We start from the raw sequence: 7,104 nt of genomic DNA, 5'->3' as shown, positions 1-7,104 counted from the left end.
GAACCAATCCATTGTTCCATCATATATTCAAAGTTTAAAATGCTTGAAATCATGTTTGAAGAAATTAACTCTTCCTATTTTTTAAAAAAAAATTCAATGTTAAAATTTTTCATGACAATGGAAATGATTCTTGTATCTAATCAAATGTCTCTTATCAACTAATCATACAGCTCTAATTTGAGGAGCACAAATTGTTAGAGCAATCCTCTAGCACCTAGTTTGGATGTTATGACTGTTTTTATTCTTTTAGTGATCATTATAGACATTATACCACATCTTTCCAATTTAACAAAAATTAATCAGTATATTTATCCATTTTTAGAGATAAACATATTGTTAATACATTTTAGTTCCCTCCCAGGTGCTATGTTTTAGTTTATCATCTTTTTTAACCTCAAAGATATTATAGACATCAGCATTTTATCAAGTCAACTCTTGGTTATATTTAACTACATATTTACCACATTTTTTGTTCATCACTTGCTCCTCTACCTTAGGCTTTTGATTTGGGATCCTCTATCGTGTCTTGAGGATTATTTTTGTTTTAATTTCTTCTGGTGGTAAGCTTTTTGAGTTATTTCAATATATTTCATCGCTACTCTGGAATTAGATATCATACCCTGAGAATAATCTTTACCTGGATGTTAAAAAAAATTTTTTTTATTACTGATATACTACATATTAACTATCATGTGTCTCAAAGTGGCTTTATTTTTATTTATACTATTTGGGATTTATTGGACTTCTTAAATCTGTATTTTACTGTCTCATTAGCTCCAGACAATTCTCAGCCACTATCTGTTGAAGTGTTGTCTTTATCTTATTATTTTTTTTCAGATTCAATTCCTTCAGATTCCAATGAAATGCATTTTGAATTTTCTCACTGTAACCTTCATGTCTCATCTCTGCACTTTTTTGTTCTTGTTGTTAACCTCATTGTTTCATTCTGGATTTCTTTAGGCCTATATTTTAGTTTACTATTTTGCTATTTCACATCCTAAAGATGATGCTGTGAAAGTTGCACTCAATATGCCAGCAAATTTGGAAAACTCAGCAGTGGCCACAGGACTGGAAAAGGTCAGTTTTCATTCCAATCCCAAAGAAAGGCAATGCCAAAGAATGTTCAAACTACCATATATTACACTTATCTCACATGCTAGCAAAGTAATGCTCAAAGTTCTCCAAGCCAGCCTTCAACAGCACATGATCTGGGAACTTCCAGATATCCAAGCTAGATTTAGAACATGCAGAGGAACCAGAGATCAAATTGCCAACATCTGTTGAATCATAGAAAAAGAAAGGGAACTCCAGAAGAAAAAAAAAAAACTTCTGCTTCATTGACTACGCTAAAGCCTTTGACTGTATGGATCATAACAAACTGGAAAACTCTTAGAGATGTGAATACCAGACCACCTTACCTGCCTCCTGAGAAATCTGTATGCGGATCAAGAAGCAACAGTTTGAACCAGACACAAAACAACAGACTGGTTCCAAATTGGGAAAGGAGTACATCAAGGCTGTATATTGTCATCCTGTTTATTTAACTTATGTGCAGAGTACATCTTGCAAAATGCCGGGCTGGATGAAGCACAAGCTGGAATCAAGATTGCTGGGAAAAATATCAATAACCTCAGATATGCAGATGACACCACCCTTATGGCAGAAAGTGAAGAGGAACTAAAGAGCCTCTTGATGAAAGTGAAAGAGGAGAGTGAAAAAGTTGGCTTAAAACTCAACATACAGAAAACTAAGATCATGGCATCTGGTCCCATCACTTCATGGCAAATAGATGGGGAAACAATGGAAACAGTGAGAAACTTTGTTTTCTTGGGCTCCAAAATCACTGCAGATGGTGAGTGCAGCCATAAAATAAAAGACGCTTGTTTCTTGGAAGAAAAACTATGACCAACCTAGACGGCATATTAAAAAGCAGAGACATTACTTTGCCAGTAAAGGTCTGTCTAGTCAAAGCTATGGTTTTTCCAGTAGTCATGTATGGATGTGAGAGTTGGGCTATAAAGAAAGCTAAGTGCTGAAGAATTAATGCTTTTAAATTGTGGTGTTGGAGAAGACTCTTGAGAGTCCCTTGGACTGCAAGGAGATCAAACCAGTCAATCCTAAAGGAAATCAGCTCTGAGCATTCATAGGAAGGACTGATGCTAAAGCTGAAACTCCAATACTTTGGCCACCTGACGTGAAGAACTGACTCATTTGAAAAGACTCTGATGCTGGGAAAGATTGAAGGTGGGAGAAGGGGATAACAGGGTGAGATGGTTGGATGGCATCACCAACTTAATGGACATGAGTTTGAGTTTGAGCAGGCTCCAGGAGTTGGTGATGGAGAGGGAATCCTGGCATGCTGCAGTCTATGGGGTCGCAAAGAGTAGGACATGACTGAGTGACTGAACAAACTGAATTGATTTTGTTTTCAATTTTGTGTACTGTTATTAAACTCATGATGAAAACTGATTTTGATTATTACATTTTTCACTTCTGGAAAGTATATTAGTTCTTTTTCAAATACGCTAGATAGTATTTTAATTTTCTTGTTTCCTGCATCTTTTCAAGCTTGTTTCTTACTTCTTTAAAAGTAGTCAACATGAAGTCCATGTCCGGAATTTTGAAGGTCTATTTATACCATCTTTTGTTTCTGCTGACACTCATGCATGATGTATTGCTTCTTCTTCTTCTTTTTTTTTTTTTTCTGTGCTGCTTAGTGTCTGAACATAAATGGGAAACCAAGGATAAGTTTCCTCAAGAGAACATTTGTGCTAGCTTCTATGACATGGAATCACTACCACTTAAGTTCAAACCAAGTTCATGGCTTAAGAGTCTCTGGATTCTACAAGAAAAAGTATCTGGGCTTCAGCTTTGGCTCTATGTTTTACCCTTCTCAAGTTTCTTAATTGCACTCTATCTCTGTGCCCTCATCTATAAAATAAAAATAACAGTACTTAACCCACAGATAAGTACTTACTGGTAAGATGTAAAATGTTAAATACATAGTACTCAATGATTAAAATCCCATTATCATTATGTTCCCCCAACTTGCCTTAATGTCATAAACTATTAGAAATCGGCATGCAAATTCAGAAATGGGAAGAAATTAATCACTAGTTAACAAGCAAACTGCACTGAGAGACTTTGCATTAGGAACAAGCAGAGCAAAGTATTTATCACCACAGGCTTGAAAACAAGGAGAGCTAGGGTAAATATTCTTTGAAAACTAGGGTAAGTTACTTAACCTCTTCAAGCCCTAGAATCTTAACTTGTAAAATGAGGTTGGTTACATTCCCTGAGAGCTGGTTCTGAGTTGTAATTGAAATTCTGCAATGCATTTAATATTTAAATCAAAAGTAGTCATTTTATAGGTAGTGATGACAAAGATGAAGAGATTAAAATTATTTTCGCAATTCACATAGAAGTGGAAAGGCATTATAAGGAGTATCAATTCTAATACTCTAAATTTTCTGTGAGGATAAAAGACTATTTTAGAATTTTCCTGAGATACATATACTTACCAAGTAAATTTACCTAGGTGTAAATTAATAAGCCTGCTACGTATGAGGCATGGATGGGTACCTGAGGTATAAAAATGAATGCCCTTGAATACTTAGTATAGATGACCAGATATTCACTCAAATAAGTATAACATGACGTAGGACTGTTGTAAGGACACAGATTTTACAGATGAGACATTTATTAAGCCTAAACAGAGAGGAATGGGGAGGTTGAGAGGCAAAACATGAGAAAACTTGCTATATTTGGAAAGGAACAAACAGAACTGAACAAAAGGTATGTTTCACAGAACAGGAGGCAGATGACACTTGAAAGATAATCTGAAGCCATACTGTGCAGGTCTACATGTGCTGTGTTTAGGAATTTGGATTTTCATTCCATTAATACTGGGAAGCCACAGAAGTGTTATATGGTCTCAACACAATGACAGGATCAGATTTCTACTTTTCAGGCGGGGGAGGAGGGTAACTGACATTACTATACAAAGATAGACCAGTTAGAGTGAAGAATGGGGGCAGTCAGTTAGAAAATTATAACAACAATCAAAACGAGAGACAATATGTACATTAAAAACACAAATCATCAAATGCTTCATATGAAATCAGTTTTCTCTTTCAATGCCTTGGAAGAATGCTCTCAGAATTCAGAATAACTGCTTCTCAGTTTGTCCACTGGTTTCTAAATATAAAACGTGCATTGTTATTATTTACATATCATAAAATCTATTAATTTCTCTTAAGATATTTCATGGAAAAACTAGTTTCCTTTTGAAAATTATATGCAAGAAAACCCAGCACATTTTATCATAGCCTAAGGAAATTATAAAGGTTATGTTAATAGAAAGAGTCTTAACCTTCCCTTTTCAGAAACAAACACTAGTCCTTTATGATCAGGGGTGGGGGTGGAAACAATAATCAGCTAAGATTAAAACCCTATTGTAGTGAAAAATTCGGAATTCTGACTTAACGAGTCTAAGAAAATGCCAGTAAGGCTTACCAGAAAAGGGTGACTTGGAATCAAAGCAGAAAGAGTCGAGTCCCTAACCCTCTCCACTCCCCACTCATCTTGTTGCTCAAACACCCTCAAATGAGGAGTGACCAGCTCTTTGTTCTCTTCCCCTAAAAACAACCAAATAGCTCTTGTTTTGACTCCATGATTAAATTTCCTCTTTGTAACAGAAAATATTAGTAATTGAGTTGAGTATGTAGAAGGAAACTGAAAAAAGAAAGTCAATTTAATGTTTCTTATATTTTGCCCTATTTTCCAATGTCTAAATATAAATAATTTCATGGGTATAGTGACTTCTCTCCATAAGTAAAATTTTCCTTTAGTAAGACAGGGTCTGTGTACACAGGCAGAGTAAATTAGCTCCTGCCTCTCAGTCGCTGAGAAAATGAATTGGTTAAGAAAATTAGAGTCATTTTCTTTACTTAAAGGTATTCCTGATAGCCCACACTGAAATTACACAAGATTAACTCCATTAACACCATTTTCCATTCTTTAAACTTTCTAGAAAGAAGCTTTCTAGAAAGCAGCATCTAGACTGAATAGTTGAAAGCATATTTTAAGAGATCTCACAATGCTTAGAAATGCTAATATAAGTATCATTTAAGGATTCAGAATGAGGTGCTGAGAGGTCAAGAAGCCTATTACTGGTCCTACAGAGAGCCGGAAGTGAAATGCAGACACCACTCGTTTCTCTCTTCGCCATCTAGTAGTCTGCATACTCTTCTTGCAGATGGCATTTCAAATCAAATGATATTGTCAAGGATATCCCTCAAAGGCGGGGATATTACTTATTTGTCTTTCCCCATTGCATCTTACAGAGTGCTGTGAATTTCGGGGCATGTTTTGTGGCCTATCAAAAATAGGTAAAGGGAGAAGGGCTTAGGAAAATAAATTAAAACAGTACCATAAGACATCAAGCTATCCTTAAGAATCTTTCTGAATCTGAAAGCAAAATCTATAGCACAGGTACTACATTTTAAACTATTTATATTGGCAATTCCCTGGCAGTCCAGTAGTTAGGATTTCACGATCTCACTGCCGAGGGCCTGGGCTTGATCCCTGACCCACAACTAAGATCCCACAAGCCATGTGGCATGGTTAAATAAATAATTAAGTAGATAAATTAATTAATAAACTATTTACATTAACCACCATTAGTATAGTGAAGATATACAATGCATAAATTTTTGTCTCTCTAGTGATATGTTGGCATGAGCAACCAGACCATTCTGAAAAAATGCAATCATAATGCCTCAACTTCCTCACCTTACACTTCCTCAACTTCCTCACCTTACACGTGCTAAAATTTCAGTATTCTTTCTTTAGTTTCAGAAGTAAATAAAGAAAAAATATGACAAGTCCTATTTTCCTTCCTCTCCATATCTCCCTCCAACCTCTTCTCCTATCCCAACATTAATGCAAAAAAGTTTTCCATTGTTATATGCAGCTTCATTTCTTCTTTGACTCTTAAGGGTGGTTCTCAGGTGGAAAATATTGAAGAACACTGACCCAGATATTAAAGATCTAAATTTGAATGAACTGCTGAATTCCCAGATTTAGAAATATGTAGTTCTACTTATAAATAAATCTAAAAGTGTGTTGAATTATAATCATTTTATGCTAAGACAGAGTCAGATCAGATCTCAAGGGAAATTCATTAGCCATTCAATTATAAAACCTTCCACAGAGAGCCCAGTAATGTAATATTAACTAAAATAACACTAGTTACATTTATTAAGAATTTGCTATGTGCTAGACACTAGCAGTTTCATAAGATTTTCTAAAAGAAAATCCCTACCAGTACAATTTTAAGATATGACATGTGATCATTAGTACTTGTGCTTATAATATATTGAATTTGTGTATTTTTCATTATTCTGTTTGATGCTATGCTGTTCTGGACCGGAAAATGATTACTAACATTACTTCACACCTGACACCACAACAGGGAAATTCAGTGGGTTACTAAAGGTACACATAACACAGCGACAGGCCGGCTCTGAGTCCAGGTACTCTCACTGTTTCCCAGACTTCAGTCATTCATGTATTGCTGTTTTCATTACTGCTATATCTACCCTAGTAGGTGCTTATTACCTTTACACTGATTTCCTCTTTTTAAAATTAAACTTATTTTTCAAAGAAACATCAAAAATGTGGAAAACCAATATTATTGGCCAAAAAAAAAATGTACCTAGAAAAATAAAGTCAATAAAACACAGCAGTATTATGAGATTCTCGTTAGATATTATTGCCTGGTGGACTCCTGAGCCTAGGGCCTCCACCAGCTCTGTTAAAAAGGTAAACCCAGCAGGTGATATGTAAATGTGAAATAGTCTGCTTTCTCCTTGTCTTAAACAGAATGGTTGATGAAAAGGTTGGAAGAGTGCTGGGAAAACAAAACAATTCTCACTGTACTTTTTCAATGAAACTTAATATTGTACCAGGTATCATCTAAAGAAACCTTCAATAGCCTATAACGGCGTTGCATATCATTGAGATACAAGTCCCAAAATATTCTAGAAAACACCCCAAAATGATTTAGAAATTCCCTAAATGATCTCCTATCACTTTTACTTT

The sequence above is a fragment of the Bos indicus genome, chromosome 5, assembly GCF_029378745.1.
Source record: "Bos indicus isolate NIAB-ARS_2022 breed Sahiwal x Tharparkar chromosome 5, NIAB-ARS_B.indTharparkar_mat_pri_1.0, whole genome shotgun sequence".
NCBI classification, from domain to species: Eukaryota; Metazoa; Chordata; class Mammalia; order Artiodactyla; family Bovidae; genus Bos; species Bos indicus.
Note: the sequence above shows the minus strand (reverse complement) of the source record.